At 40.8% G+C, this 25,115-nt stretch overlaps 1 non-coding gene across 1 annotated transcript; it reads right to left on the bottom strand.

Moving 5' to 3' along the window:
- Positions 1–11,674: 11,674 nt before the first annotated feature.
- Positions 11,675–11,797, bottom strand: LOC147437167 (U6atac minor spliceosomal RNA). Its single transcript, XR_015184981.1, has one exon. It is a non-coding gene; the product is annotated as a U6atac minor spliceosomal RNA (small nuclear RNA).
- Between the last annotated feature and the right edge of the window lie 13,318 nt (positions 11,798–25,115).

Genomic DNA, 25,115 nt, shown 5'->3' with positions numbered 1-25,115 from the left:
AAGGGTTCTCCCTTGTGCTGAGATCCCGCCCATTAATTTGGAATCAAGGGCATTGACACACAAGTCTGAGGAACTGGCAATATAGGGAATGTCAGCTCAAACCATCCCTACCAGTTTATTATGTGCAAGGCACTTATGGTTTTGGTTCTCACGCTTGAGACCGTCATAGTAGCCAAGGACTTACGCTTTTGCATGCAAAGCATGCTAAGCAGGTGGCATGGATTCCACCACTTCATGCATTATGCTTGCGCTATCACACTCGCAACTCTGTCAAGGACAGACTAAGTGATGGATTGTTGAACCTGATGGTTGGTTGCTATCAACACCCAACAACACTAAAAGGAACCTAAATCTAGGACTTATTTCACAAGCAAAGTGCCAATGCTAAGTCATTTTCATACAATCACGACCCTGCAAGGCAGGTAGATCAAGATGCACACGAGCATGGCAATCAACTATACACGTCATAGTCGTTCAAGGAAAGTTCCGCAGCCCAGCATGCTCTTCTTCTCTCTCGTTCTCTCTCTTTAAGGGAATAATGAAAATCTTCTAAGAAGCTTTTGATACATGTTTTGCTCGTGAGTCAGCCTGAGCCAAGGTGCTCTAACTCTCAGCTAGCACGTGGCTAAGATGCTACTCAAATTAGTCTTCATCGATTCGTCCATTGAACACTAATTTGCACAAGGGTTATGAGCCACACAGGCTAAGAGCCATTGTCAGGCCAAGGGTAAGACCCAACTATTGGCATTCTTTGGGTGATTGTTTTCAAGAGTGAACATATCTACCTAGGGAAGTATCCATCAACGTTAATGGACAAGCAAGGTTCTTGTCATTCAGGATGTTTATGGTGTAATTTTTGCACTACATGTTTTCAGTGCGACACTCAAGTTGAGTTTTTGATAAATCTTCAACTCACAGCAGTTGATCTCTACAAGGAAGTATAGATGCAACAATCAGTTGAGACAGCATGGCTGTCCACAAGAGATAGGCAGTTCACTTGTGTGGATTTCTTGCTCTCTCTATAGCACTACGGAATGTCTATGGACATATTGTTTGGGGTACGACCCGGAGGGTGACTGCTAAATCACCCCATAGGCATTGAGGATCACAGTTTGATCTCTCCTAGTTAAACTTTCAAGGAAAGCATTCTGCAATCTACCACACGGTAGTGGACGAATTCAACTTTTTGAGTTGATTCCAATCATTATGTACACGGTTAACTATGTTGGTTACCGTTGCCTGCTAGTTGAGCAGTTTCTACAGAGGGTCTTACCAAGGGGTTTGACTACGTAGATGTTAACCAAAGGGGTTGGATTGCGCAGGCAACACCCACGGTTTCCAGTGCACGTCGTATAAATACACTTGAATGTTTCAAAGCCATGCCAAGGTCATGTTGGAACAGAGTATTTTGGACCGTAGTGTCCACTATACCTTATGCTGTTACGAACCTAGTTGTAGGGTTCGATTTGGCACATGTTGTCACATGGGATACAACATGGTCTAGGAACTCAAGGAGTTTAGTTTAGCCAGTGTGGAGCATGATAATGAGGGTCCCTCTCGCTCTTGTCGCGGAGTGTTTGCAGTTACCTCCACACACAAGTACCAGCTCGTACTTGATGGATGTCGCTTTTCTTGATATCCTTGTTTGAGAAATATTCCACATGTGGAGAATATGAGTCTCTTGGACTGACATTAGCGCAAAATTTTTACCAATGTCTCGTGACAAAGTCCCTAGGTGCTGGTCGCATCCATTGGTTTGACCATTTTAAGCACACAGTATCAGGAGCAATTTCAGTGGCCAGAAATTGTCGGGTACTAAGTACAAACTTGTTACGATTACAAGTGCTGTGAAACTACCTTAACGGAGGGTCGTTTCTACATATAGCTAAGTATGCTATGTACATGAGAATGTCTCATGGTTGGTACCTAGGTGTGACTGGGTTGTCACATTCTATTATGGTCCAACTTTTGTTGCAAAATATTCTATATTCATGAGAATGTTTCATGGTTGGTACCTAGGTGTAATCGGGTTGTCACATTCTATTATGGTCCAAATTTGTTGCAAGACTTTCACGTACGTACCGTGGAAAATATCGTCATGGAATTGCGGTTCGGATATGTTTGTGGTAAATGCATGCACACTAGGTGTTATGGGCCCTAGTGTTTAACACAAATTTATTCGGAGCGGCATGCAAATTCATGGACTTTATTGTTTCTGCGATTTTTTGCACAGCGAGTGCAATCTCTCTTGCAGATTTCGTATGAGTTTACACCCTGCCATACAAGAGGAGGGCTGAGTATGGGTGTTCATGATTGGCTACTTGAAACTTCAATCTGCTTTCACCCTAGTTGATTGTCTCCATTCCATATCGAATATATGGCTGAATACTCAATGATTGAGTCATAGTTTGTCGTCAGTCGTGGGCGACTGTCTGTAAGTGGTTGGGGGAAAGCACCTCAGTCTTACTGCTGCTATTCATCCTGCGTAGGATGGGCAGCTTACAAGCATTCTATTTAGTACTAAAGGATATGCAAAGTGCATACATTAGTAAAGCACGCTAAAGGATATGCTAAGTGCATACGTTAGCAAGAAGTGAACCAACTAGATCGGTTACCTTTCTGGTTTGGAGTTTGCTTCATATGATGAAAGGCATGTTACGGCTAGTTATAGTCTCTGCCTGTTATTCTCAAGTTATCAACCTTAATCATCAGTTTGGATGAGGTTGACTATTGGCAAGAAACCACCGCAAGTCAAGGACTTGGTTGCTGCTGATGAGTATGTCAGCATAGTACTTTCATGGAAAGATGAGCCGAGGTAGCCGAGGTTATATTGCACATTCCAGTACCTTCAGAAAGTCTGAAACCTGGGTATGCATTTAAACACCTCTTAGTGGTGATAACTCGTTTAGCATTCTCAAGTGAGTTCTAAATGGATCCTTCACGCTCTTTTGATTATGAGTCGGTTAACCAAGACGGTTGCACAGGGACAACAATGTAGAAAATCAAGATGTTACTCTTGATTTCATTGAACCTCCCAATGAACCAGGTTCTGATTCAATGAACCGTTGGATCCATGAGGGATGCCACAGTGGAAAACATTAGTGTTCTTATGAAGATACCACCGCTTGTGTTTTCGAGGACGAAAACGCTTCTCCAAGGGGGGAGTAATGTCATGCCAAGGGTAGAACTAGACGGGCACGGCCCGGGCAATGTGTCGAACACACATGCAGTAAAGGGGTCTATATATGGAAGAGGGCTAGGGGCCTATATATAGGATGGTTGGGAGGTTATTCACATGTCTGTCTACCCGCTAGACTCACAAAAGCCAAGAATTGTTGGTGTAGGCCTCCCTTCTCACAAGCTTGGAGTAGGTGATAAGCTTTCCATTAAAGCTTGAGAAGAGAGAGAGAGTCTTCTTACTTCCACACATGAGTTGTGTGTGTGTGTGTGTGTGTGTGAGTCAACAATGGCTTTGAAGATTCAGCCCCCTCTCTCTCTCTTGGTCGACCCCTCTTGATATTTGCTCATGCTACAATCTCATTGGACCTCCCTAGCGCTAGCCAATGGTAATTAAGCAGTATAAGTGATAGCCTTCTAACATGTGTCCCATTTTCCCTTTTGTAAGAGCTTTAGGTAATTAATAAATGCAACAAAAATCTCATTGGACCCCTTGGCCTCCTAGCCAATAGGATTCAGGCAAGCCATTAGGCTGCTAATGCTCATTGGTCCCCTTGGGAGACTGTCCAATAGTCTTCTAGAGAGATTAATTCTCATTGGTTCTTTTATTAAGTGTTTTTAAATTAATTAAACTAGATTTACTCTAGCCTAATTCTCATTGGTCCACCTCCAAGGCCATCCAATAGGATTTGAGTACACCTTGTGGGCATCTAGGCTAGGAAGCTGACATGTGTCCCTCTTTCCCCTTGTGTACAAAGGGAGCTTGCGTTTGTGTGTGCGAGTTTCTCTCTCATCCCCTACTTGCTAGGCTCGTCCCCTCCTATGTAGGGATTGACAAAGACTTTTGGGACACACACAAAGCATCCAATTTTCCCAAAGTTTGACCTTTGGACACAACCTTTGAATTTTGGAACCGTAGCATTTTGGAAGTCTTAATGGGCTGAACCTTAGGGTCTTTTAAGCCCATTGTTGCACATTGATCTTCTGCAGATGGCCCCCCCTTTGGATCCCTATTTTCCCTCCTTTGGATCCCTACTGTTGCCGGTCTGCTAGCTTAACCAATATTCTAGCTTTTTCTCCCCTGGCACTTCCCCATATTAAATGATCAGTTTAACATGAGAAAATCATTTAGGAGAATTAGATATTGATTAATATGACAATCTGGTCGAGCAAGGCACAGCCTCTCAGATTGGTGCCTAGCCATGCTTGTTGTTTCTGAAAAAAACGCCTCTAGTTTACTACTGCCATAATCAATTAATATGGTTTATATGGTAAGGATTTACTAGCTGACATTGAAAGGCTTTTTTCTCATCACAAGCCATGTTTTCTGCTGCTTGGACTGGTCATTAATGAGGTTATGACTGCTTTAAATGAACTACTTCTTGGTCTAATTATTGTATACTATTCTCAAAAAAATTTCTTTGATTTTGACATTGATTTAGTGTTTTTAACGTAACTTGCTAAGGGATGCTAGTATTTGGTGATTAAAGATAAAAAAAGAGAGAGAGGGGACACTTGATCTGGTTTTGATTTTTTTGAATACCATGTGAGTGATTGAGAAATGTGTGAATGGTCAAGTAAAAAACACACTAACATAGTTGCTTGAAGAATACAATGTAATGAGTAATATTAGTTTCACTCCATGTTGTCTTGAATGAATTTTTCTGTAGCTGAAAGTTCTCCTTAAACTTGTTGAGATCGTCTTGTGACCGATCATCTTTGTCACACATAAAAAAGAGAGTGTCTATGGAATGGGACACATCAACCTTGGCATTGTGAGTAGATGGCTCCTGGCCCTTCACTGCAATATGTAGTTTTTTTCCATTGTAGGTACTTAACTTTGCTAACATAAGTGGAGTGATATATCCTTCCACGCTTTGTTAGCCCCACATCTTTTAGGCCTAGTTTTTAGATAAAAATTTGCGTGCCTTGACCCTGCCAATGGATGGTTTGCAAAACACGTCCTTGTCATTGGTTGATCTTTTTTCGTTTCGTTGGATTTTGAGAAATTGCCCCCATGGAGATCCATATCCAAAAATACTAGTTTAAGGGCCTCTAAAGCCATCTGTCGCTCACTTGACTTCTCGATTTTTCAAAGAAACCCAATGTAGAGATATACTAACTTCTCCACAATTTTGCAAAGAGCATGCATTGTATAAATGTGTACATTAACAAATGGAATATCCAAATTTGAGTGGAAATTAGGCTCTTCATTGTGATGAGTAGGAGCCTTTATCCACCACTTTCAATCCATCAACTTTATAGACTCCATGTTGAACAAGCATGGAGACCTTGCTATGTCACCCATTCCACAATTATACATGCACTTCAGTGTTTGCGGTCACATGTAAAAGGCCCTTGGACTTGAAAGTCTCCCCTCCCATCCATAACCAACTCCTCTCCTCACTTCATTTGTTTGTCAATTATAGCAAGAATAGCGGTTTGATGGAAGATCCAAAATAAAAGTTCACGGTCCTCTTTCCTTACCTCCAAGATTAATCCCTATGTGATGTGAAATTAAATGTTGAATATTAGTATGAAAGTTAGCTCGCTGGAGCTTCAAAGTTGGAAGAAAATGAATTATCTCAAAAGCACCAAGCCACCATATGTTTGTTTCTGACTAAATATTGAAGTATAAAGGATCATCAATGGTGGGGCATTTCAAAATTTCCCTATTCATTAATGTGATTGTGACTCTCTCTACCTTCTTCTCATTTAGAATCTCACACTATCTACCATTTTAATTTGCAACATAGCAAGGTCCATGAAGATATTGTTGTACTCATCATAAGTTACAATTGTTCATCGGGCTTTGTAAGTACCTTGATATGAATCGAAGGGGACAACCGATGAAGTCGGTTTATGCATCATTAACATGAAATCTCTCTTTCCAGACACTTGATGATGTTGGTAATAGCTGAGACTTTATCCCCTCCCTTATAAATATGGAGGGGATAGATTGCTGAATGGCTGAATACCCTCTCTTTCTTATGCCAAGGGAGTCAATTGTGCCTTGTATTTCATTGGCTAGCATTGCATTCTTTGAAATAAAAGAGTCTACCACATCCTACAACAAAACCTTGAACTTTTTGTCGTGAATATCCTCTACAAGACTACTACTTATCAAGGGCTTCAACTGCTTAGATTTGGTATCAAGTTTTATTTGTTTGAATAGATAGCATGTCTACAAAGGAAGAAATACACACATAAGAAACCAATTAGTTTGGTGGAAATAGTTTAGAATGTTTAGAATCCTCACCTCAATGCTTTGATTCTTTTCTTGAGACCACCATATTCAACCTTCAAGGTTTAAAGATTCCTTTCTCACAATGTAAATGAGAAAATCATAAAATCTCTATTTCTTAAGCATGCACCATGCATTTATGAATTTAAGCTTGGCCAGTTAGAGCTTTGCAATAGCCAAGCAAGCCACTCTCTCTATCATTAAAGGTCAATAAACGAGTAGGATTTGCGAATGCAAGAGAGATATTAGTCATAGAATTCAAAGGATAGAGCAAACCATGTGTCCAAATGTCTACATGTTTTGCTCCCTTAGCTTTGAATCTTTTTTTTTTCTTTTGGTGAGTGTCACTTGTGTGTTTGTTTTTCTTCACTTATATAATGGCTCATATTGAGGATCCAAGTAAATGTGTAGATGATATTTAGGACGTTTGGCGAGGAGGTTTGTGGGCTCAGGGGCCGGGGAGGGGGGGGGGGGGGGGGGGGGTGTCACTATGTATAAAATTGTGTATATCACATGCGTTCAAGGACTATTTTTAAAACTCCTTATCTGTGAATTTTTGAATAGTAAAATACACCCTTTTCTTTTTCAATTTGTAAACATTTTTTCCAATTTCATTTTACAGTACCGTTTTGTATGTGAAAATGTGAGAAAAAATGAAATAGCCCCTTTTCTTGCACTCATGTGATACTAGTCACATAATTATTAAGTGAAACCCACCCAACCCCCCCCCCCGGTTGGTGGGCGTGGATGAGAAGGCCATTAGTACTTAGTGCAAGAAAAACAAGAGAAGAACATTTTGTAGATGTTACAAAGGGAAGAAAGCTAAGTCCTTGAATCTCCCTCCTCTAGCAATCTCTGTCCAAGAATACTTCTTTGAATTCAAGAATAAGTTGGGTCTCAAGAGCCTATTTTTCCTCCCAACTCTCCTCACATGTCTACATGGCACTCACCCTTGGCGGTCGACCATCCAAAGGACTCTTGCTCTTCCCAAGGTATGCCCCCTTCCATGATTCTTTCTGCTTCTGTCATAAAACAACATGAGTCCAATTTTACTTCAAGGGTAATCATTGGATATTTCTTTGGGCCATGGCCACCACTCGAAGCTCTTAAGACATTGCAAAAATTGCAGTGGGCTCCAAGAGTTGTCAAAGTGAGTAGCATACAAGCCCTCTCCAATAACTTCTTTGTCTTCCTCCTCAAAGAGGAAAGCATGGCTGTCAAGATTCTCGGAGCGGACCAATGGATGTTCTACCACTCTCCGGTCTACCAAGTCTGGTGGACTTCAAGCTTCACCCTAGATGTCAAACCTTCACTCTTCCCACTTTGGGTAGAGGTACCAAATTTGCCTCTCCATTACGAACCCCTCATCAGGTCTATTGTAAGCTCGCTCGACAACATTTTGGGAGTTAGACCGCATCGAGAGTTTAACCTGAGATGGCGCTAGAAAGTCCTCAAGGAACTCATCTTGTCCCTAGATCTTCTTGAGAAGATCCTCATTCAACTTGATGATGCCTCCAACAAGAAAGGCAACAAGGCATTCACTCAATCTGAAGCTCATGAAAAAGTTAAGCCTCCAATGAGCACTCGAAACCCAAAGGTCCCCCCCACTCAGGCGTCAAAGTGCCCCCCCAAGAGCTCGTCGACTTCAAGCAAAGGTAAGAAGAAGATGAACACCTTTGCCCTTCTTGCCTCATTGAATGAAGAAGAAGATGTAGTAGTCCTACAACTAACATTTATGGAAGAAGTCAATGCATTGGACAAAGTGTATGAAGCTACCAAAGAGCACTCGAGGAGCCAGTGGCACACGCCAATCGAAGCTCGACAAGACCACAAAAGAGTGCTAGAGCTCGACGGTGGAATAGCTACGTCTATCAAAGCCTCTAGTCATAAGCTTAAGAAGTAGGGTACGTCTTTCTTTTGGAAAGTCCTTTTCTTTAATACAATTTCTTGTGCTTAAGTGATTTAAAAAAAGGGAAGATTTCATGACCAGCAAATGATTTGCATTAAAAATAAAGTTTCTTTTGAAGGAAGTTGCAAAGTTTTTTTCCTTCTCTCTTCTCTCAGTGTCGAAAGATTCTTCTCTATCCATGCCGCCCCCCCCCCCCCCCCCCTCTCTCTCCCCCCCTCTCTCTCTCTCTCTCTCTCTCATGCAAGCGTGATAACAAGGGGCAAAAATTTTCAAACAAGCTTTGAAAAGAAGAGGACTGGTGGCCCGGTGGGAAATTACTTTACGTGGTCATGGTCAGGTAAAATGAGACTTGTCATCAGAAATGGAGCCCAAGGGCCAAGAGAGAAGAGAGAGGGGGGGACAAGGAGACGGTGAGAGAAAGACTCCAGAGTCCCAGACTGGTCACTGGTCCAGATGAGAGAGAGATTGAAACCACGGAAAGGTTCAAAGCCCGTGGTACGAAAGGGGCGAGTGTACGAACCGTATAAAAAGAGGCGAAAAGGTCAAGCAGGGCGTGTGCAAGAGGGGGGTCGGCCTCACGCCCGCCATCGTATGACGTGTTTTTTGTATTCTTCGATGCCCCTGGCCCCTCCTAATTGCCCTTCCCTTGTCAATGGTTGGCCTATCTCTCTCTCTCTCTCACACGCACCAGTGCACCACCAAACTCGTATTCTAATTTCTCAGTCAATAGAACATATTATATGATCTGAGTCATCTCACTCATTCTATAGTATAGATTTCCTCCTTGCGCGGCCTTCTCTTTTGCCTGTGCCCTTCTTCAAACCACGTGCACTACTTTTATCACCTCCACCACGGTCCATGCCCATTGCCCTCCGCAGAGTCAACCCTCTTGCTTGCAAGTGGCTGCGACCACCCACGCTGGGCATTGGGCAACTTGCCATGCATTATCTGTTTCCCCCCAATTGGCATACAATGAGCACGTGTACGCAGGCGCAGAGAGAGAGAGAGAGAGAGAGAGAGAGAGAGAGAGAGGTTTCTTTTTTTGACAGATCAGGAATTGTATTTAAAAAAGGAAGAAAATCTTACAACTTTGCCTCACAAAGTACTAAGGCTATGGCCACGCGAGGCTTAGTTATCTAAAGCCAACTATGCTCAACGAGGCTTAGTTATCTAAGCCAACTATGCTAAGACAGAGCCTCAAATGAATAACTAAGCCTCTTGCATGGTCACATGAGGTTTAGTTAGAGGGCCTCCAAACGATGGGTTTCATAACCCACACTCTCCATATACAGATCTAAGGAGAGAATAAAGGAGGATGCGTTCCACAAACTTTTGCATATTTGCAAAGGTTTGTATGGTTTGGAAAAGTATAGGTATTTCTATAGTTTAAAATACAAACTTAACTATCCCTACCTACTTATAGGCTACGTGAGAAAGCGCTATTCAAATTTTTTGGTGAGTTAACAAACTCACAGTGCAATGCGAAAGCCTTGTTATTCATTCATTCTCCCAACTAAGCCTTTAACCTCACAACTATGCCAAAATATGCATAGTTATAAAGGGTGGACATAGTTATTCATTCAATGCTCCTTTTTGCGCGTGACCAAGAATGAGGCTTAGTTATTTGTTCAAATAACTGATAACTAAGCCTCGCGTGACCATAGCCTAAGTAGAGAGAGAGGCATCCCAAGCAAGAGAAACCTTTGTCTAATATATTTCCCTATGTTTTGACAGAAAAAGTAAAGAAGTTTGTCATAGGTAAGATCCTCACGACACTAAGTGACACAGGGGGGCACGTGGGGGTGGGTAAGGGGATCAACCGCGAAGAACTATGGCGGGGATCTCGAGGCGGGTGGACCCACCCAAAAAATGGGGGCGCCGTTGGGGGGTTGGGATTTGAACCCACGATGTTGCACCTCAATGCTTTTTGAAGCATGGGCTAACCACTACGCCTGCCCGCGCACATTTGAAACCATGGCCGTTTTACCTAATGTTATAAACGCAAAACCTGGACTTCCCTAGGACTAAACCCGGACAGGCCTTGTGTCCGGGTTTAGTTCTTGGCCGGGTTTAGTTTTAATAAGAGATCTACGACGGGCATCGCCTCGACGGTTGCGCGGACTTCCTGTCCATTGATCCCCTCACCCCCCCCTCTTAAATTCTCCGTGTCATTTAGTCCTGAGGGTAAGATCCCAAGGGACCTCAAAGATCTATTTGATTAGGGTGTCTTCGCATGGCTGAAATTAAACCCAAGCCTGCATCATCACTAGAAAGCTCTAGAGAAACCTAGAAGGATCCAGAAGATTCTAAAAGGTTTTGAAAGTATCAAGAAGATTCTAGAAGTAGCTAGAAGAATCTAGAAAGTTCTAAAATCTTGAAGAAGAATCTAGAAGATTTTAGAAGTTTTTAGAAACTTGGAGAAGATTTCAAAAGAATCTAGAAGTTTTTGGAAAGCTCTAGAACGTTGAAGAAGGATCAATTTCTGGAAAGCTCTAGAACGTTGAAGAAGGATCAGTTTCTGGAAAGCTCAAGAAAGTGAAGAAGGTTCTAGAAGAACTAAAAGGATCAAGAGGGTTCCAGAAGATTCTAACCTCCTCAAGAAGAACCTAGAAAGTTCTAACCTCCTACAATAACCTCCTCAAACACTGTTGTAAATAGGGGTCTTCCGGGATACAAGCCCTTCAGTCTTGCCCCAACACTAGTTGTGAGGCTCCTATGAGGTAAGCCCTCTCCTAGTTCTTGTCTTATGTTCAAGTCTTGTCCTTGCAATCAAGCCTTGTCTAGTACTTGAGTCTTGTAATCCAAGTCTTGTATCAAGTCCTCTTAATCAAGTATTAAGTCTTGTAACCAAGATTAAGTTCCTTTATCAAGTATAAGTCTTGTAATCTTTATAATCAAGTCCCAATCTCTTGTACATTGTGAGCACCTCTTCTCTCGCTTCCTTCTAGCTCAAGACATGCTCACAACAACACCCATGTGAACTGACTCTTGAAGTGCTTCTACATGTTGAGGAGCAATGTTCTTGCTGAAAGCACTACGGACATGTTCACATAAATTAACCTGTCAGTTTGTCTCTACCTTCTTGACTAAACCAAAAAGGTTGAGATAGGATAAAAGAAAGAGGGTAGAGTTTTGGTAAATCGATCAAAATTGGCCGAGATCAATCGCATGGACAGAGTGCAAAGGAAACCATTAGCAAAGTCTTGTCATTGTGTTGTTGGAGATCAAGCCTAATGCCCTAGCCTAGAGTACCTTAGTCCTAGTTTAAATCTTCATTTTAAGCTTTAAAACTTCACTTATAAAAATTTTGTAAGCCCTCCAAAAGGCATGTCCCATAGGGTTTTTTACATTGCTTGTCTTAAAATCCTTCCGAGGCAGAGTGCCTTGACATGCTTTTGATCTAAAGCCCGAAATCTTCTCTCGATCTTCTCGAGGAAGATGCTAGCCGGCTCTCCTTCACCCAATACAAAGCCCTTGCCTCACAAGACTTAGGTTTTATTGACCAATAACCTAAGGTTGTAAAGGTTCACGTTTTTTGAGAAATTATTGAACTCCAAAAAAAAAAGAAAAAGAAGAAGGAGAAAATCCCCTTGTAAAAGAGAATAGACAGTGACTGCCTTTGAATAAATTCAAGAGGTAAGACCTTCTCTGGCAATGAGTGAAACCTCATCTTCGATTAGCACACTCACAAACGAAACTAAAACACCAGTAAACCGTGACGAAGAAGAAGTAACTTCCAAAGCTACACGCATACGTGGTCCTAGAATTTACAGAACAGCTAGAAAAAAAATTCTGCCCATACTGCAAAACTTGGTATGTTGAACCACAACAACCCAAACGAACCTCTGTTCAAGAAGCATTTGCCAATTAAGTAAATCATTCTCTTTGTATGAAGTTTTAGACACTGGTAGAGTAGTACTCTATTAAGACCACTCCTAGTATGGAAATCAGTGATAAATTCAACGGCACAAACTTCTTCACATGGCAAACGTGAATAAAATTCAGACTTATGAAAAAGGGATTATGGGATATTGTAGGAAGAGAACCTGCAGGGACTTCAACTACAGAAACTTCCACAACATTTGAACAAATAAATCTAAAAGCTCTAGGTATCAGAGGGGAAGGCTTACAAGATGTCTTTATACATCACATTGGTTCTTGCACCACTGCACAAGAAGCTTGGGTTTTACTTGAAAAAGTATTTGGTACTACTTCCAAGACATCTAAAATCATGCTCTTCATAGAGTTTTTTTCATTGACAAAATTTGCCGACACTACTATGTCAGCACACTTAAGCAAATTCAAGAGTTTACAGTCACAATTAGCAAGAATCAACAAAGATGTGGAAGAAGATATCAAAATAGCTGTTCTCATCAAAAGTATTTCAACTCTTGATGAGTATTCTAGCCTTGTTACCACCCTAATAAATCTCCCCACACCTATCTTAGTTGAGGTGGAGGCATCTCTCTTAGAAGAAGAAAGAAGAAACATGAACAGTTTGAAATACAAGGAGCATACCTTACTCAAAGTAAGGAGGGCAATAGAAGTCAACGACCATTCTACAAACGAAACAGCTCAAGGGAACCTCAACGGAACACATCATTCAAAGAATCCAAAAAGAGCACTATATGCACATTTTGTGGCAAAGGCAATCACACAGAGGAATCATGTTTTCTTTGTGTGTCGTATCCTTAGAATGAACCTTGAGTAGGTGTATCACAAAGCTTTTTTTGTTGTGCTAGGTCATCAACTTGAAGGAGGGTTTGTTGGAGATCAAGCCTAATGCCCTAGCCTAGGAGTACCTTAGTCCTAGTTTAAATCTTCATTTTAAGCTTTCAATAAGGCTAATGGGTTTTTTTCTCTCTAGGGCCTTTTTACCTTTAGCACCCTCAATTCTCTCCTTAAATTACTCTAAGATTAGCCGTAGTCTTCCAACCTCTCTCTCTCTCTCTCTCTCTCCTCTCTTATTGGACCCTTTTCTATATCTCTACAATCACTCCCTAGATATAGGATTTAGGCCCCCTTTTGAGCTCCCTATATATAGGGACATTACGTTTTGTATCTGTGTGCCTTTTTTATTGGTTACAACACTTGTAAAGAGTAGTTCTTATGCTTTAATTCAATCTTTATTGATTCTATTTATCTAATATGTGTGACATATGACTTAGAAGACACTTGAGGGAGAGGAAGGAAGAGGGAAGGGCGGGGTAGTGGGATGGGGGGGGTGGTGGTGGTTATGAACCTTTTTTATTACAAGAGAGCCCACATACAAGCAATCGAGAGATCACTTTTCTCCTCTCTCTCTCTCTCTCTCTCTATCTCTCTCTCTCTCTCTCTCTCTCACACACACACACACACACACACACACACACACACACACACACACACACACACAAGGATGCACATAATTTCACAAGTACACTTGCAATGCATAAAAGAAAGTATACATACACTCAATTGAGAGTAGAAGAGCTTAGATAAGGGACAAAGATCTTGATTGCCTTAACATAGAGTACTAACCAAGTTTGAAAGCTATGGAAGCTTGATCTTGTTGCCAAGCAGTGGAAAACTCTTGCTAAGGGATTAAATCAAACAACCCTTTCACATTTTACAAATTGATATTTAAACCTAGGGTTTTAAACTAGTTGTCCCCTCAAACAATTAAAATGATTACTGTAGCCATAAATAAGACTTCAAAGAATAAAATTTGAGCTCATTGAGGTTTGAGCTTGGCCTAACATTCCATAATTACATCTTATCCATCATTTCCATTTGATATCTCTGACAACTTTACAATAAATATGTTCACTTTTGTGCAACACCCATAACTAGTTCACATTTTTATCTTTGTACCTATAAGAGGTAGCTCAAATAAACTATGATTGCTATGCTCCTCATCCTCATTCCAATGAACCAGTACAAGACCACATTGGGCATGTTCATGGTAGACTTTAGCCAACTCACCATTTTGACTTGGTCTTTAACCTTCCCACAACATTCTCACGAGATTCTACTTTAAAATTAGGTCCAAAAAGTGTCTAGACTCCATATAGCCATAACATGCCTTGATACTGCACTTTTATAATTATTATCTTCTTTTACAATGATTGAACAAACTTTGACCACTTTGATGAAGATTGAAACAAACTCTAATTGGCATGTGTACACTTATCAATGCACAACTCCCCCCTATCTAATGAGTGTAGGTTTTTGGACACTTCTTGGTGAAAGGTGTTCAAGGAAAATTAGATAGGCATATAGAAGTGTTGTTGCAATGGAATTACATAAGTTGGTTTCTTCAGAAGGTTAGTAAAGCAAAAAGAAAATGGATGAAGGTTATGACATATGGCTTGATTTGAGCTACTTTAAAATTTCCATTGGATTAGGTCTCCTCAATCTCATAATTTTTTTTTTTTCTTTCAAAACATATTAAGTGCATAAGTGAAGGGTGAGTTTAGGAAATGAAAAGATAGATGAAGATGGAAAGTCAAAAGACAAATGAAGAGGAAAAGTCAAAAAACCTTTTGTGTCACTATAAATAGGTGTTTCTTTGCACTTTCATTTTTTCTTTAGCATTTTCTTCTAAGTTCTCTTTAGTGTTTTCCCCTCTCTCTCTCTCTCTCTCTCAATGTTGTATTCATCTTTCTTAGGTAATATTGTTGCAAATTTATGTGCTTTGTCATTGCCCGTCGTTACGTTCTATAGATTAATGCATTGTTTTTCTTGTTTTTGAAAGGAATCTTTGAATTGGGAGCACCTTTTAATTTTTTTGAAGCCATTAGGAATACCTTTTAATTTGGAGTAGGCGACCGAGACCAGAGAAATTCATTTTCATTGTTGAATGTTGAATGGACCTTGGGACAAATTAGATGCCCATTTGTAAATGCAAAGACATAATGTGAGTAGATGATAGAATGAGCATGGGAAAGAAGTTAGTGTAAAGTAGCTTATGGAAAAGTTTTTCATGAAGAGAGCTAGCTACCATCAGTGGCTTGATGAGCACGGAGCTTTGGAAGTTAGCACGTTGCTTAAAGGGTTTATCTCATCATGGTTTTCTCAGCAATCAAATCATATTGAAGATGATTGAAACACAATTGAAGAGTTATTAGTTCAAATTTTTTCTCATGATAACATAAGACAATCAACTCTTGAGCAATTCAAATCAGTGAAGTAGAATCATTATGGACATATCATTCAAATTTTTTTAGTATGGATGAATCAACTACTTTTTCATCCTAGTGTCTTGAATTTACTTGCAAAGATATCTTACCATGGAGAAAAGCTTGAAGAACTTGAGCTCTTTGCTCAAATTTTTTTGAGGTAGAAAGTTGGCTAGCACCATGCTTGCAACTTCCTGTTGACATCATGACTTGTGTCTTTTGTTTAGGGGTTGGGAAAGAGGGTAACATCATGGAATCTTGAAGAACACCATCATCTTGGTTTGAGGAAAGCTCCACAAGACCAGAAGCTGTGTTGTAATTGAAGATCTCTTTGAGAGAGAATTATAATACAAAGATCCGTTAAATTCAGATGAATCTAAAGTAAGTTCTAGATTCTCTAATAGATCATGTCGTGGACATTGAGTTTGAGGTCCGATCATGACTTTCTAGAGTCCATTTGGGTTCAAGATGAGGGTTTCGTGGTCAAAAGACCAATTTTATGGTCAATCCTATGAGGGTTTTGAAGTTCAAAAGAGGGGGGGTTGCATGTGGGCTTCCATGTGGCACCCCAAAATCCCATAAAGAATACTGACGTAAAGAATGGTAGGGTATTTATATAGAGTTATGGCCTTTGTGTGGGCATCAAAAGGAGGAACCCCCCTTGGGAAACCCCTTGGGAAACCACTTGTTTATCCACCTTCCTTGCGTTGCTTGCAACCCGTGTGTGTGTGGCGCCCATGGTGCTATGGTTGTTGTCCTTGGCAGTACTGTTGGTCAAGGGCATCGATGCTACTGTAATGGTAGCCATTGGGTGGCGTTTGGTTGAGGGGGGCGTCACACCCCAGGTGTGCCTTGTAGCCTGCTTAGAGGGTGTACAGATGGTGAATGGATGAAATATAGATCGTCATGATGGCATGAAAATGCTTGAGAAGGTCGATTGCATGTGATCAAAAGAGGAATTCCATAACTAGACAAAGACATCTTTTTGATGCGATTACTGGTAGAGAGTCCAAAAGAAGAGGAGGAAAAACTTGAGGATTATTATTGTGTGTATTGGGAAATTTTGGGAGTTTTTGATGAGGTGAAGAGAAGATGAATTGAGCTCTCTCTCTCTCTCTCTCTCTCTCTCTCTCAAAGGAAGGTGAAGGACAACATGGAAGAACGGAGGGTTTTGGATGCTATCTCACTCGGAGGTGAAGGAGGATGGAGAAGAAGAGGACGAGGGAAGAAATTTGGGTTGTTGGGTTGAGCTCCCTCTCTCTCGCCCTCCCTCTCTAGATCTCTTTCTTTGGAGAGGGTTTATTGGGTTTCGGGGAAGGGGAATAAGAGGAAGATTTGTGAAGCAGAGTGAAAGGTTCTCTTTCTCTCTCATACAATTTGTCGAGCTCTTGACCATGGGGATAGCTTCCACCATAACCTAGAGGGAGGATAATAGTGCAAGCCGATAGGGTTGGATTAGATTGTTTTTGATTGGGTTTAGAGCTAATCAACTGATTTGGGACTTGTCATATTCCTAATGGCTTCAAAAAAGAAAAATATTCACTACCTACATAGTGGGAGGACACTCTAAAGAGAAGAAAACATTGAAGGGGAAAATAAAAGAGAAGAGAAACACAAATGTACCAATGTGCATTCAACCACTTCTTTATATGGACACAAAAAGTCTTTTGACTTTCCACCTTCATGTGTCTTTTCATGTCCTAAATTCACCCTTCACTTATGCATTTAAGATGTTTTGGAAGGATTTTTATTTTTTTGAGATTAGGGGGCTCTAATCAATCGATTTGGGGTTACTTTTTAATTAGGTTTGCACTAACAACTGAGGTGTATACTGTTACCATATACATGTGGTAGTGATGTGTGTAAACACACTAGGACCGCCAGGGCATTTTTTCCCTCTTTAGGAGGTTTTCCCCCCGTGCATTGTATATACGCCTATTCATTCTAGGGCTATCTATCTTTCCATTTCACACTAAGTAAGACACTCTCTATTGTGCGCCTTGAGATTTCTTCGTCTTCTCCAAGATGTGCACGTTTCTCTGCAACCGTAATTCCAACAATTGGTATCAGAGCAGGTTGCATCCTCCCGAGCTTAGTCGCCAACAGCTCCAACACACGCCTGCTCACTTTCTCCGATTTCAATGAGGTTTGGCGAGTGTTCACAGGTTGAAAAAAACTTTGAAATAGCTAGTAGAGTTCAGTCTGCTCAGATTTTTGATTCGGGCTCATTTCGGCCTCCGTTTCCACTACAGCCAGGTCTGTACAGGCAATTTCGTCATTTTGTGCAGAATTTTTATCAGTGCCAAATACTGCATAGCAGGTCCCATACAGTCTACTGCGGGTTGTGCTATATAGCACGTGATAGTCTCACTCACTTTCTCCTCATTTTGGGCAGTTTTCACATCAGGTGCATGCATTTTCCATGGCAGACAACAAAACAGATGTGTTCAAGATGTTTGCTGCTGAGGACAGATTGGATGGGGACAATTACCCTATGTGGGCTTACATGATGTAACATGTTCTTGTGTCAAAGGACGTCTAGAATATTGTGCAGAGCATTGATGTACGTCCTGGTTCTGAGGATGTGGGCGATGTCGAGGATGTTGCAGGTCTTGCTGCAAGGATTGCTGCTATTAGAGTTGTTTTGCCTACGATAGAACAATCTCGTTGGGATGTAAAGGATGCGCAAGCTCATGCGTTGATTGCGTTGTCTGTGAAGCACACCATTACTCCTCACATTCGTTTAGCAAAATCTGCAAAACAGGCTTGGGATATTCTAGCAGGTCTTTATGCAAGCCGCAATGAGGCTAAAATTGCTTTGCTGCGTAAAGAGCTGGAATCGAAGATTATGCATGAGGAAGATGATATGGACACTTTCCTTGCTGGTGTCAAGGATATCAATGAGCAACTTATTTCTGCAGGTGAAGTCATTTCAGACAGTTCCCTTGTGCAGACTGTTCTTGATGCCTTACCAGATTTTTGGTAGTACTTGGAGACTTATGACCCAAGGAAATCTTGAAGTTGTCAATTTTGATGCATTATACACATTGCTGTTGCAAGAGTCACTTTCCAAAAAAAACAGGACTAGGCAACGTGTAGTTGAACATGATTTTTTTGCTTCTCAAAGAAAGGGTGGTAACAACAATGTAGCCACTTCTTATTGTTCTGCTGTGAGTGGCAAAACTTCTGTTCCTAATTCTTCTGCTGTCAGCAATTTGTCTGGAAATTCTGGTGATAAGAGCAACAAGAAGATGTGTTGCCATTATTGTAACGCTAATGATCACTTGATCAAGCAGTGTCCTAAGTTGAAGGCCAAAGAGATGAAGAAGAAAGAGGATGGTTCCACTGCAAATGCTGGTTCCACTACAAATGTAGCCATTGTCGAGTCTTCTGTGAAAGGAGACTATGATGTTGACGTTGATGCAGAATGGGCTTTTAGTGCAGAATGTACTTACAATCCTGCTGTCCATGATGCATGCATGTCAGTTGTTGTAGATTCACATGTGTGGTATTTCGACAGTGGTGCTACAAAGCACAGTACCTCACATCGTGAATTGTTTACCTCTCTCGAGTCTGTCCCTCATGGGAATTCAGTCACTTGTGCCAACAATGCTTCTTATCCGGTTCAGGGAGTCGGAAAGATTGTGCTTACTGCTGCAAATTGCAGTTCTTTCACACCTGTTGATGCACTTTATGTACCTGGGATCAAGAAGAATCTTTTGTCTGTATCTGCACTTGCTAGACTTGGACTTGTAGTCAAATTTGTGGATGAAAGATGTACAGTTCATGATCTCAGTTTTGGTGATGAAATTGTTGCATCTGGCCTTTTGTGCCGTGGGATGTATAAGCTCACTTTGTATGACAAGCGTGGACAAAATCTTGCAAATGCAGTTGCAGATTCAAGGGCTATTTCAGATGCAAAACTTTGGCATGCCCGTTTTGGTCATCTGAATTTTGCCAGTTTGCTGCGCTTGCAGAAATCTGATATGGTTGCTTCTTTGCTGCCTCTTGAAGCACCTGTCAAACATGTTTGTGAAGGCTGTATTTTGGGTAAAATGCAGCATTCCAAGTTTCCAAAGGATGGTTCAGTTAGGGACACATGTAGGTTGTAACTTGTGCATAGTGATGCTTGTGGGCCCATGGAAACTCCGTCCTTGAGCAATTACCTGTACTTCATGACTTTCATTGATGATTACTCCAGGCATGCATGGGTAATTCCGCTTAAAGCAAAGTCTGAAGTTTTTATGTGCTTCAAACAATTTCTGGCTATGGCTGAAAATGTATCAAAATGTACTATGGGCACCCTCCGTTCCGATCGAGGGGGGGAGTATATGTCTCATGAATTTAATGCATTTCTGGCTAGTCATGGGATAAAACACCAATGTACAGTGCCTTATACACCTCAACAAAATGGTGTTGCTGAGAGGAAAAACAGGTCACTTACGGAAATGGTACTATGTATGGTCAAAAGTCAAGCTTTGCCGCATTCTTTTTGGCTTGAGGCCATCATGTGTGCCACTTATGTACTTAACAAGTGTCCTACAAAAGCTTTGCAGTCTATTACTCCATATGAAGCATGGCATGATAGAAAGCCTTCTATTGAGCACATGCGTATTTTTGGTTGTTTGGCATATGCTTTGGTGCCACAACCACAACACAGAAAATTGGTTGATAAGGCTGTCAAATGTATTTTTGTTGGTTATAGTACTGAAAGCAAAGGTTATAGATTGTATCATCTGCAAACAAAGAGTATTTTGGTTTCATGGGATGTAGTATTTGTGGAAGATTCTGTTCAGCCCTTGCTATTATGTAATAGAGACAATAATGTAAGCTCACAGGACATTTATGACACTTTGTTGCCTCTTTTCAGTGGTGGAACTTCGAATGTAAATTCCAATGAGGCAAATGTACAGCCTATGGGGGTTTTCAAAAATTTTACATATCAGCCTATTACTGATGCATATGTACATGATGTACTTGATGAGGAAAGGGCTGAAAATGAGTAGGCTAGAGGTATGCCAAAATGGCTGGTGCATACATTGCGTGACAGTAAATTAGATGCACCTTTGTCTAGTCGTACTCGTTCAAGCTCTCACCATGCATCTTATGCATTAGATTGTTATGCTTTGGCTGTGTCTAGCTTACATGATGTTGAGGATCCTCTCTCTTTTGATGAAGCACATAATTCAAAAAATTGGATGGCTACCATGCAACATAATATGATGCACTTATAGAAAATGACACATGGAATTTACGTGATTTGCCTCCTGGCAGAAAGGCCATTGGTACGAAGTGGGTTTACAAGTTGAAACGCAAGCCGGATGGTGAGATCTATCGCCATAAGGCTCGACTTGTTGCAAAGGGTTATGCACAACAAAAAGGCCCGTTTACAATTTATATGGTTGCCCTATGTTATTTGTATTTTTGGATTCATCAACTAAAATTGCATAATGGTTGTTGGTTCAAATTATTTTCTATTTCTCTTTAATCTATCTTAATTCACTAATATCATATGTAATTAGCATCTAATTACTTAATTCTACGACCTATTCTCTTCGGTTAAACCTAAGATAAATTATAAACTAGATGCTTGACGAATCTTCCTTTGAGAAGGGCACACTTTGATATCTTTTTGTTGAACCTTGTGCAAAATAGAATGGGGTGAGTTGTAAGCTATGTTATACAAAAGAGCCGAGCCTCCATATATGCCTAAATGTCTTTAAGTTTCAAGAAACACTTTACAATAATTTGAGCATAGAAGCTAATTGGATGAAAAAAGAAAAGCATACATCTAAAACGGTGGCTGCAACAAAGTGCGCTTCACATATAATGCAATCAATGCATGAGTCTGCATATCTCTTACATCCCAATGAGCTTGCTTAGCTGTAGGCAAAACAAATCTAACAACATCAATCCTGCCACCAAAACCTGTGGCATTCTCAATATCCCCAGTATCCATAGAACCGGGACGTACATCAATGCCTTGCAGAATATTCCAGACACCCTTTGACACAAGAACATGTTGCATCATGTAAGTCCACATTGGGTAATTGTCCCCATCCAATCTATCCTCAACAATAAACATCTTTGAATACATCTGTGTTGTTTTCAACCATGGCGAATTCCTGTACCTGATGTGAAAACTACCCAAAAAGAGGAGAAACAAAGTGGGACTAATGCGTGTTGTATAGCACAACCCAAAGAAGACTGTAAGGGATCTGCTATGCAGAAAATGACATTGACAAAAATTTTGCAGAAAATGATAAAATAGCCTGTAGCACCGCTTCCTGTAGTGAAAACGGATGCTGATGATGCTCACCAAAGCTTACTGAAATCAAAGAAAGTGAGCAAGCTTGTGCTGACAATGCTGGCAACGAAGCTCGGGAGGACGCAACCCCCTATGATACCAATTTTTGGAATTAGGGTTGCAAGGAAACACACACAACTTGGAGAAGACGAAGGAAGCTCAAGGAACACAATAGAGAGTGTATTACTTAGTGTGCAATGGAAAGATAAGGTAGCATTATAGTGATGGGAGCATATACAATCCACAGGGAAAAAGCCACCTAGTGAGGGAAAAAATGCCCCAACGGTCCTAAGTGTGTTCACACACATCACTACCACATGTATATGGTAACAAGAATCTGGCAATGCATCGAGAATAGTCTACACAAGTGAAAAATCAGAAATAACTTCACCTATAGAAACGAGTTGCTCATTGATATCCTTGATACCAGTAAAGAAAAGTGTCAATGTTATCTTCCTCTTTCATATTAAACTTCGACTCTAGCTCTTCACACATCAATGCAATTTTAGCCTCATTGCAACTTGCATAAAGACTAGTTAGAGTATCCCAATCCTGTTTTGCTGAGCTAATGTGAGGAGTAATAGCGCACTTCACAGATAATGCAATCAATGCATGAAGACTGCACACCTCTTACATCCCAACACAATTGCTCAATCGTGGGCAAAATTGCAGAATTTTTTTTGGTTCAATTTTTTGCAAAACATGTCCCTTACAATCATCTTTGGGTTGTGCTACATAGTACATGTTAGTCCTACTTTGTTTTCCCCTCTTTCGGAGCAGTTTTCACATCAAGTGCAATCACTTGTCAATATGGCTCACAACAACCCACATGTTTTCAAGATGTTTGCTATTGAAGAAAAATGGATTGATTGGGGATAACTGCCCAATGTGGGCTTACATGATAGCGCATGTTCTTGTGTCAAAGGGCATTTGAAATTGCATGTACAGTACTACATGTAGTGGAAACGGAGGCTGAAATGCGCTCGAATCAAAATTATGAGCACACCAAGATATAGAAGTTCTCCCAAAGTATTACTCAACCTATTGATGCTCACCAAAGCTCACCAAATTCGGAGAAAGTGAGATGGGGGTATTGGCGATGCTGTCGACTATGCCTGGGAGAATGCAACCTACTTTGATACCAATTGTTGGAATTAGGGTTGTAGGGATGCACACACAACTTGGAGAAGATGAAGAAGCTCAAGGCACAAAACATAGAGTGTATTGCTTAATGTGCAAATAGAAATATAATTTAGCCCTAGATTGATGGGCATATAATAGGGTAGAAAACCACCTAGTGAGGGAAAAAGTGCCTCGGCAGTCCTAAGTGTGTTTACACACATAACTTCCACATATACGGCAATACATAAGGGTGCTAATATTGGTATTAAAGATTAATTGCAAGGTGTATGTCAATCATTTTACATCGTGCAACCAGGTGAAAAAATAGGGCTAATTTAGAATCGTAGGCAACACAATGTGGCCGGAGAAGTACAATTGGTACCTAGGCACGATTTTGGAATACGTATACGTTGCTTAAGAGGAAATGTGGCGACAATGTCCTTGTTTTTTAGGGTGAAGCAAAAGGACTAATAAGGGCCGGTGGTGGGTGATGTTTTGCATCAGGTGGAGTCTCTCTCTCTCTCTCTCTCTCTCTCTCTCTCTCTCTCTCTCTCTCAACAAGGCTGCAGGGGTAGTGCAACGCTGCCCCTTCCTCTGGGTCCACGCTTTCGCATTCTTGCTTGCTGGTCCATCCCTTACCCTCCTCGCGTAGTTTGTGTGCAATGCTGTGCTCGTCTACCCTTCTTTGCGCTCGTCATTGTACTCTTATGCACTGTCTCCAAGGGGATCTTATGCACTTGCGAGACCTCATCTTACTATGCTCTCTGCATGTGGGCAACATATCTTCTCCGTCATCGTGAACAAAAGCATGTCTCCTCCCACAGTTGTGAGAGTGTGTGCAAGGGGAAGAAAGGGGAGGGCACGCTAGGGGAAGGGAATCTTGTGAAGGTTTTCTTTGAAAGTGTCCTGTATGTGGTATTAGAGCTCACTTCCACTACATATATCAATCATTTCACATCGTGCAATCAAAAGATGAGGAGGGAATCTCGTGAGGGTTTTCTTTGAAAGTGTTCAGTATGTGGTATTAGAGCTCACTTCCACTGCATATATCAATCGTTTCACATCAAGAAACCAAAAGAGAAACAGGCAACCCTTAAAGGCGATTCCCTCCCCTAGATTTTGATTAAATATACGTGACTCTCAGATCACATTTTTGGAGCTTCAAATGACTCTCAACGTGTAGAAGATGAGTGTCAGTAGGTTCTTAAGTTGTGTAGGTCAAACGACGCTTAACATCATAGAGCTAAGCTTCATCGTGTAAACATTGTTAATTTAATCTATATAATACTATGTTTCTACAATATAACAAGTAAAAACCTCTGTACATGCAGACATTTATCATTTCGTCGTACACATTTAAAACAAGAAGAAGCTCAGATTCAAAATTTCATATTATTTTGATTTTTCTAACCTGTAGAAATAAGAGTAGTTTGTAACTTGTAAGTGAAACCTTTCAAGTGCTCAAGACCACGGTCCCATCCATACCTAAGCTTGAGACATTGTCATGAAATCACATAGAAAACAAATGTCAACAAGAATACAACACAAAACTTACTTGCATAGGCCATAGATGGGATGAATACATATGGGAAAAAACACTATTAGAATGTACCTCGCAAGCGAACCAAGGGAACTTGTAAGACTTGGTAACCGCTCTAATTTACTCATCCATCTAAGTTTTTTTAAGCCATCAATTGTTCTTCAAATGTTTTACCTCTACAAGCAAAAGATGCTCTAGCGACATCTTAATCCAACTTTTGTTGCTATTCTGTACCAAAAAAGAAATCATTTCAGGTTTGGCTTCCACTACACTGAAAGCATATGAAAATCACTTATAGAATGAAGAAAAACGTGTCCTTAATTCACGTGCTACAAATACAAGTGATAGAATCATGAGGCCTGCCCTTTACTGATCCGCATAAGAAAAAACACATGAGCAACTCACTAGGCTTGACACAAAATTATGAAGTGTCTCTTTCATCATCACAAAAAGTTGTGGGAAGTTAACTCTCAAATCGAAGCCCCGATGACTAAAGGTCTACTTGAAACGACATAGAAGACCAAGCCTTAGCCTTGATACCATCTAGCAAAGAAGTTCCATGGTTCAACCAACCTCAACCAGAAACTGCTGAGATGCCATAACTTGGATGAGGAAATCCTTCTCCAAAAGACAAGAACTCACTCCTTATTGTGAAT

This window comes from Adiantum capillus-veneris, chromosome 17, assembly GCF_014529385.1.
Source record: "Adiantum capillus-veneris isolate H3 chromosome 17, ASM1452938v2, whole genome shotgun sequence".
NCBI classification, from domain to species: domain Eukaryota; kingdom Viridiplantae; phylum Streptophyta; class Polypodiopsida; order Polypodiales; family Pteridaceae; genus Adiantum; species Adiantum capillus-veneris.
Note: the sequence above shows the minus strand (reverse complement) of the source record. Positions and strands in the feature narration are given on the sequence as shown.